General features: G+C 39.2%; 1 pseudogene across 1 annotated transcript; it reads right to left on the bottom strand.

Moving 5' to 3' along the window:
* Nucleotides 1-439: 439 nt before the first annotated feature.
* Nucleotides 440-1,870, bottom strand: LOC108523110 (septin-7 pseudogene; annotated as a pseudogene). The gene is made up of 2 exons (XR_001883697.1): nucleotides 1,690-1,870; nucleotides 440-1,593 (listed from the first exon to the last, which is right to left on the bottom strand). The product of XR_001883697.1 is annotated as a septin-7 pseudogene (transcript).
* Between the last annotated feature and the right edge of the window lie 6,907 nt (nucleotides 1,871-8,777).

The following is an 8,777-nucleotide window of genomic DNA, read 5'->3' on the forward strand; positions in this document are numbered from 1 at the left end:
CTCAGCTCACTGCAAGTTCTGCCTCCCGGGTTTACGCCATTCTCCTGCCTCAGCCTCCAGAGTAGCTGGGACTACAGGCGCCCGCCACCTCGCCCGGCTAGTTTTTTGTATCTTTTAGTAGAGATGGGGTTTCACCGTGTTAGCCAGGATGGTCTCGATCTCCTGACCTTGTGATCCGCCCGTCTCGGCCTCCCAAAGTGCTGGGATTACAGGCTTGAGTCACCGCGCCTGGCCCGAGCTGTTACTTTCTAAGTACACAACACCCTAGACAATTCAAGGCATCTTAATCTCCATCAAGAACAACAAAAAAATAATTTTTGTCATGTTGTTAAATCCATCATTATGGATAAAACTGGTGCATATTGGTCAAACGGATCCAACAAACACTGATGTCCAAGCTGGCATATTGGCAACTAATATGTAACTGGTGGTCAATAGTTTAAAAGATCTTCCCTTTCTTATTGTTCTTTTCCAAGGTTCTCAAAGAGTTCTGTTGTTCTGAAATACGTTGTTGAGCTTCCCAGTTTGCTTTCTCATCCTCAAACTGACGACGTGTTTCCTCTAATTCTTTGTGCTGTGCTTCCAAATTCTTTTTCATTTGCTCATGGCGCCGCTGGAGCTCAGCTTCAGAGTCCTTTAGTTTTTGAATTTTTTATTTGACCTTCATCTCAAACACCTGCTCCATCTCCATCTCTATCTTCCTCATTTTAGCTCCATCTCTATCTTCTTCATTTTAGACCTTCTTTCTTCCATTTGTGCCAGAGAGCTCTTAGCTGCCCTTTATTCTTGTTGTTATTAACTCCATTATAAGTCACAGCTGCCAGTTTTCTGCTTCTGTACCTCTTGTAGTGGACATAATTAGTAACATCTTTCAAGTTCTGCATGTGTGTTCTTATCAACATATTTCTTAGAATTGTAAAATCACAATGTTCACCATTTTCAACTTCAGCAACACCCCAAGGATACTACCTTCCTCTGACCCTTTTGCCATTAACTTCAATGATAGTATTACTACCTACCACAGCAAGAGGCAAACGGTCCTTTACCTTTTTAACAAGTTTATTTTCTTCTTCATCATCTGTTTCTGGAAATGCATATATTTTAATTTTATGTTCTTGGTTTTCTTTCATTATCTGTTTTTTAAACTGTTGGCATTCCTCTGGTGTGAGTGTGTCTGCTTTGGCAATAAGTGAGATGATAATCACTTTTTCATGCATATGCTTCATAAGCTCAATATCCAATGGTTTAAGTCCATGTCCTGAAGGAGCTATTAACAACACTGCACCCTGCTGTCAGGCATCTGACGTCTGTTCATTCGCGATTCTGCATTTACTATCAATGTAATCAATAACAAGCTGCTAGCAATTACTATTATCCAGTGCATCTCCAAATCCTGGGGTATCAGCTATTGTGAGCAGCAACTGAACGCCACATTCTTTGATTAAAACTTTGGATTGTCCACCTGTACATTCTTTTTAATTATATGAGAAGGACCTGGATACTCTGGAGAATACAAATCTGTGAGGAGTAAAGAGTTGATTAATGTCGACTTTCCTAATCCAGGTTCACCTCTCTGGGTAAGGCGGCTCACATCTGTAATCCCAGCATTTTGGGAGGCCGAGGCGGGTAGATGGTTTGAGCTCAGGAGTTCCAGACCAGCCTGCGAAATAAGGCGAGACCCTGTCTCACTTTGTATGTTGTGCCAGCTGGGGGTGCCCCAGGTAGGTGCTCCCTGGGGTGTCTGCTTCAGGGCTACTGCGAAGTGCAGGGCAGGGCTCCTCCAGCTGGGAAACATGGAATAGTTGGCAGCTGCTTTGTACATAGAATCCTTCTCTGATGACTGTGCTGTCAACATCAAAACACACTGCATCTGCTGAGTAGAAAAGCTTCCTCAGCTCTGAGTGGGAGACCATCCTTGGAAGAATTTTCCTTGTTTCTCCAATGCTAGATTTCTAGGAGACCACACTGTTCTCTTCCTGTTCCTTCCCTAGATAAAAATGCAGCACAGAGTTCTGACTACAGATTTCTTCAAGAAAGACCTGTGGATTCCCCTAGAGTGAGAGCCCAGGCTCAGGTGAGGCGAGTGCGCGGCTGTGGCTGCAGCTGGCGCTGGCCTTTGAGGAGCTTCTGCGCAACCTTGAGATCTTGCCTTCCAGACGCCAGCCGGTTGGCGCGCAGCGCCTGCTCGCACCGCGTCTGGTCCTTGGTGCGCCCGGCCCCGCAGGCCGGGAAGTCGTAAAGCTCCTCCTGGTAGCTCATGGGCGGCGGTGGAGGGCTCTAGCTCAGAGGCCGGTTACATCCCGCCCGGCGTCTGTGGCCACCCAACCCCTTAACTATTTTTAAGTGTACATTTTAGTGATGTTAGATACATTTATAATGTATGTGACCATCACCACTATCCATTTTCATAGCTTTTTTTTTTAATCTTGTAAAACTTAACACTTTATAGTCATTAAACAGTAACTCCCAGTTTCTCCCTTCTCTCAGCCTCTGGCAACCACCTTTCTACTTTCTGTCTCAGATTTTAACTACTCTTAGTACCTTATGTAAGTGGAATCCACTATTTTGTGTGTGTGTGTGTGTGTGTGACTGGTTTAAGTCATTTAGGAGTTTGTCAAGGTTCATTTATGTTGTAGTATCGCATATGTCAGAAATTCCCTTCTTTTTAAGGCTGCATAGTATTCCACCATAGACATACCACCAGTGTGGTATGTCGGTATCATATTTTACTTAACTGTTAATTATGTTTTATTTGTTGTGAATAATGCTGCTGTGAACATGGGTGTATAAATATCTCTTTGAGACTCTGCTTTTGATTCTTTTTGGTGTATACCCAGAAGTGGAATTTGTGAATCATATGGTAATTATGTTTTTAACTTTTTGAGAAACTGCCATACTGTTTTCCAGGGTCCATGTCATTTTATGTTCCTTACACTTGTGCACTAGTATTTCAGTGTCTCCACATCCTTGCCAACATTTGTTATTCTGTTTTTTATTTTCGATAGTAGCCATCCTAATGGGTGTGAGGTGGTATATCTTAGTTTTGATTTTTCAGTTTTCTGATAGTCGTTGTGAGCATCTTTTCATGTGCTTTTGGTCATTTGTATAACTTCTTTGGAAAATGTCTGTGAAAGTTCTTTGCTCATTTTTAAGTTGGGTTGTTTTTGTCAAGTGTTCCTTCCACCTCATCCTCCTGAGTAGCCAGTAGTACAGGCACGTGTCACCATGCCCAGCTAATAGAATCTATTTTAGACCTAATTATATGCTGTCTACATGAAAGACAATTGAAATAAAATGACATATTTAAAGAGAAAGATGAAACATGCAAACACTAATCAAAATTAAGCTGGAGTGGCTATGTTAATATAGACAAAGCACACTTCAAAACAAAACACTAGGCCAGGAGGCTTATGCCTGTAATCCCAGCCCTATGGGAAGCCAAGGTGGGAGGATCGCTTGAGACCAGGAATTCAAGACCTGCCGGAGCAACATAGCGAGACTACATCTCAAAAGAAGAAAAGAAAAAAGAAAATAAAGGAAGAAGTTTTTAGTTAACTATTTTTTGTTTGTTTGTTTGTTTGAGGCAGAGTCTCGCTCTGCTGCCCAGGCTGGAATGCAGTGGTGCAATCTCTGCTCACTGCAACCTCCACCTCCCTGGTTTGAGCAATTCTCCTGCCTCAGCCTCCCGAGTAACTGGGATTACAGGCGCCTGCTACCATTCCTGGCTGATTTTTGTATTTTTAGTAGAGACAGGGTTTCACCGTCTTGGCCAGGCTGGTCTTCGAACTCTTGACCTCAGGTGATCTGCCTGCCTTGGCTTCCCAAAGTGCTGGGATTACAGGCATGAGCCACTGCACCCAGCCTCCTGTTGTTTTTGAAGGATCCTTTTTATTGCTGCATGTTTTGTTCAGTGTTTATAGGGGTTTTTCCTTTAATTTTCCCGTTAGTACTTTAAATATGTTTTTTACTGTCTTCTAGCTTACATAGTTTCAGGTGAGAAACCTGCAGTCATTCTTACTTTAGTCCCTCTTTAAGCAATGTGTATTTTCTTTGAAAGTGGCTGCTTTTAATATTTTCTGTTTATTAATCTTTTTCAGCAATTTGACTATAAAGTACCTTACTGGTACGTGTGTGTGTGTGTGTTTGTGTGTGTGTGTGCGCACGTGCGTGTGTGCGCGCGTGTGTGTGTCTGTCTCGGATTTTGTTGTGCTTGGATCTGTGGGTTTATAATCATATAGCTTTTAAAATTTACAGCTAATTATTTCATTAAACAGTTTTTTTGTCCCCATCCCTTTAACCCCAACCTCACACATATTAGGTAGGATGCTGTTATTCCACAGGGCACTGTAGCTGTGTTGTCATTTTTCATACTGTTCTTAATTTTGAATAGATTTCTTTTGTGTGTGTTATGTCTTTAGGGATAGTGATCTTCTTTTGTCATTTCTAATCACATGTTAACTTTTCAATGTGAAATTTCCATTTGATGTTATCTTTTTGATGTTACCTTTGAGTTCCATGTTATTTTTAATATCTTCTATTTCTCTCCTCATATTCATGTTTTCTATACATTCTTGTGCATATGAAGCATGCTTATAATAGCTGGATTATTGGATTATGGCCAGTAGTTAAGTTGTGAATCATTATTTTTCAGTTGAGACTTATTTATTTTTTCATACAGAGTCACTCTTAGGATAAGTTGAGACTTATTTGTCAGCTCTTTTAGGGATGGTCTAGAATAGCATTTGTTCTATGGCTCATTTAGCTCTGCTCCTAAAGGTGTGTCTCACTCTGGTCTCTGCCGAATGTGTTACATAGTCATTGAGGTCTCGCCACTCTGGTTAGAGACAACACAGTTGGCTAGTGACAATACAGTTGATTCGCAGCTTTCTGTGAGCTCTGGGAATTGTTCTTCTGTAATTGTTCTCTCCCTGGAAGTTGTTCTTGTTCAGTCTTCTGGGATTTCACATCATATGTGTGCAGACTGGTATTCATTTGAAACTCAAGGCTATCCCTGTGCAGATTTCTGGAGCTCTTTCTCTGAATACCTCTCTTCTCTTGGGTATTCTGCCCCACAAATTCTAGTCTTCTTGAGCCACCTGAACCTATGATTTCTGTCTTCTCATTCTAGTTCTCATTTTGGTTTCATCTCTCTGTGTGGTAGTTTCTAAATTAACTCCAGGCAGAAAGCCTGTGCCGTGGTAGGGATCACTGTGTTTCTTTCCCTTTGTTCCCTTTGCCCTACCTGTTGTCCAGTGTCTGATAATGGTTGTTTTTTATATTTGTCTGGTTTCCTAGTTGTTTGGGCTGGAGGGTAATTTTGACTTGTCTTACTCCTATGTGGCTTTATTAGAAGTCTCCTATATTACTTTAGGTACTCAAGTTGGTTTCAGATTCTGAGATTAATATGGAACATTAAGTTTTGGTAGAAATTTTTCTCAAATAAAGTTAGTTGTACTCTTTTACTTCACCTTTCTTAGTAATAAAGTGAAGTGAAGAACACTGAAATGAAAGGGTTAAGAGACAAGAAAAAGAGGGGAAGGAAGAAAACCTAAAGAAGGATTAAAATAAAGAATCTTCATGTTGTCATTTGTAATTAGATGTCAAACTTTCATTAAACACTGAAACTGGAAATAACTGACTCAATATGGAAATATAAAACATGTATCTATTTTGCTGTTTACATATGGAAGTTGGCAACTGATAGGGTTTTGAAGAGTATGACCATTATCTTTGCATTCAGAATGTAGTGTTTGATTAGTCAGAAAACTCACATGCCAGAAGCCAATGAGCAGCAATAAGAAGGACACCAATGAAATAAAAGAAATTTGAAAATGACATGATGTCAATAAGTTGGTTCATTGCCCAGAAGGAAAGGAATTCCGATGAATTGATCAACGTAAAAAGCATGTCTTCCTAGTGCCAAAACCAAGAATAGAAGAAATCAGAAGAAAAATTTTAAAAGCAAAAATTAAAATCAAAATTCTTTTTTAAGGAGTAAGTAGAGCAATGCAGATAATATGTTGATAGAGGTTATAAACTAGACAGAACAAGTTTGAAATAAAGCCAGTTGTGCCAAAAAAAAAAAAAAAAAAAAAAACCAAAAAAAAGAAAAAAAAAACCAAACAAACAAACAAACAATAGCACAGACAGTGATGGTCAAGATAGTGGAGAAAAAAACTCAAAACAGAGCAAAACATTGGTTTGAGAGATTAAGTTAAAAAGTCAGCTAAACCATACGATTTTCAATTTCTTTAAAAATGGGTGTTTATGTTTATGGAAAATCACAAAGGAAAGATGAAAAGTAAACTCTACCTCCATAAATAGCATGTGAATTAATTTCTCATTCTCTATCATTGTTGAAGCAGCCATGTTAGGATTCTTTCAAGGATTTCTAGTCTCTCTGTCTCTAATTCTTGTATTGGTCTACAGGTTTCTAAACAAAAAGTGATCCTATTAAAAAAAAAATCCTTAGACCTCATGCCTTCTTACCCCCTACCGCTGACTCTGCTCCAGGCACCAGATATCCTTCTTGTCCCTCTAACCCCTTCACTTGCTCTCATCTCAAGAATCTTGCATTTGCTGTTCCTTCTGCTGCAATGCTGTTCTCCCAGATATCTGTATGGTTTGCTTCATCTTCAGTTCTGCGCTGAAGTGGCTCCTTAAATAAAATTGTATTTTAAAACATTTATTTTATAAATCTGTTATTTAAAATAGCTAGTCCCTTTTTCTTTGCTTTCTTTTCTTGGGTGTTATATGTGTAATACTTGTTTACTGTTATCTGTTCTCACTAGAATGTAGTTTTTTGAAGGGAGGGATTTTGTTTTATTTATTTCTGTATCCACTGTGTTTGAACACAGTCAGACATAAAGGAAGATTGATAGAGTAATCTAGTGATGCTTGCTCAATGTGTTGTCCAAATACTTGTTTAAAATGCTTCAAACTATAATGTTTCATCTATCAGTTTCTGAGAGTGGGATGTTAATGTCTCTCTAATGATTAGTTATCAATTTCTCTTTGTTCTGCAAATGTTTGCTTTATATAATCTGAAGTTCTCATGTTATCCAAGTGAATTAATTTTTTATCACTATGACAGTTTAAGCCATTTATGTTTACTGTGAAAATTCATATTTCTATTTACCTTTTATGTATTTTATGTATTTTCTGTGTACCATTTGTTTTCACTCCTTTTCTGCCTGCTGTTGGATTGATCACATTTTCTCATCCCTTCTTTCTACTTTAATGTTTTCTATCAAATTTAAAAACAACTACTTAATACATTCTTTTTTTTTTTTTGAAACGGAGTCTCTCTCTGTCACCCAGACTGGAGTGCAGTGATGTGATCTTGGTTCACTGCAAGCTCCGCCTCCCGGGTTCACACCATTCTCCTGCCTCAGCCTCTTCTGGGATTACAATTGCCCGCCCCCATGCCCGGCTAATTTTTTTGTATTTTTTTAATAGAGATGGGGTTTCACTGTGTTAGCCAGGATGGTGTCGATCTTCTGACCTCGTGATCCGCCTGCTTGGGCTTCCCAAAGTGCTGGATTACAGGTGTGAGCCACTGTGCCCAGCCTAAAAACAACTACTTAATAAATTCTAAAGATATTCTTTCTTTTTGTCCATGAACAATAAGATTCACCTTAGAGTGTTCTCTCCTTAATCACCCTTTTCATCTTTCAGGTTTTGTAGTCTTTTTATTTAGTTCTGCCTTCTTTCCCCTCTCCCCCTGTGAAGTTTGAAGTGATGCTATTTTGACTGTTTGACTTGTTATATAACATTAACAAATTTCTAATATTGAATCATCCTGGCATTCTGACTATATTCAATAGGATTGTTCTCAGTTTTTAATTTTCATTAGTTTTGACAATGTTTGTTGGAATTCTCAGTCAGATATATCCTTTTTTTTTCATTTTGGGAAGACCGACCTTTTGATAGTTTTAGTAATTTAATTATAAAACGATTTAGACTTTAATTACTTCAATTTTTTGTTTTTTGAGATGGAGTTTCACCTTTGTTGCCCAGGCTGGAGTACAATGGTGCAATCTCTCAGCTTACTGCAACCTCCGCCTCCCAGGTTCAAGCAATTTTCCTGCCTCAGCCTCTCGAGTAGCTGGGATTATAGGCATGTGCCACCATGCCCAGCTATTTTTTTTTGTGTGTGTATTTTTTTTAGTAGTGATGGGGTTTCTCCATGTTGGTCAGGCTGGTCTCGAACTTCTGACCTCAGGTGATCTGCCTGTCTCAGCCTCCCAAAGTGCTGAGATTACAGGCATGAGCCACCACTCCCAGCTGGTCACTTTAATTTTTAATATATTTTTATCTTATAGCTCCTTCATGGTTTAGGTTGGTTAACTTTTTTTTAATTTGAGATGGAGTTTCACTCTTGTTGCCTAGGCTGGAGTGCAATGGTGTGATCTTGGCTCACTGCAACTTCTGCCCACCGGGTTCAAGTGATTCTCCTGCCTCAGCCTCCCGAGTAGCTGGGATTACAGATGTGCGCCAACATGTCCAGCTAATTTTTGTATTTTTAGTAGAGACGGGATTTTGCCATGTTGGCCAGGCTGGTCTTGAACTCCTCACCTCAGGTGATCCACCCACCTTGGCCTTCCAAAGTGCTAGGATTACAGGCCTGAGTCACTGCGCCTGGCCTAGATTGGTTAATTTTTTTATGAGAACAGGACTTAAATGGATTTCTTGTTGTTTAAAACATAGTTCTTTGTTTTATTCTTTTTTCATATTATTATTATTATTATTATTATTTTTATTTATTTTTTTTTTTT

This window comes from Rhinopithecus bieti, unplaced genomic scaffold, assembly GCF_001698545.2.
Source record: "Rhinopithecus bieti isolate Rb0 unplaced genomic scaffold, ASM169854v2 scaffold_70550, whole genome shotgun sequence".
In the NCBI taxonomy this organism is placed as follows: Eukaryota; Metazoa; Chordata; class Mammalia; order Primates; family Cercopithecidae; genus Rhinopithecus; species Rhinopithecus bieti.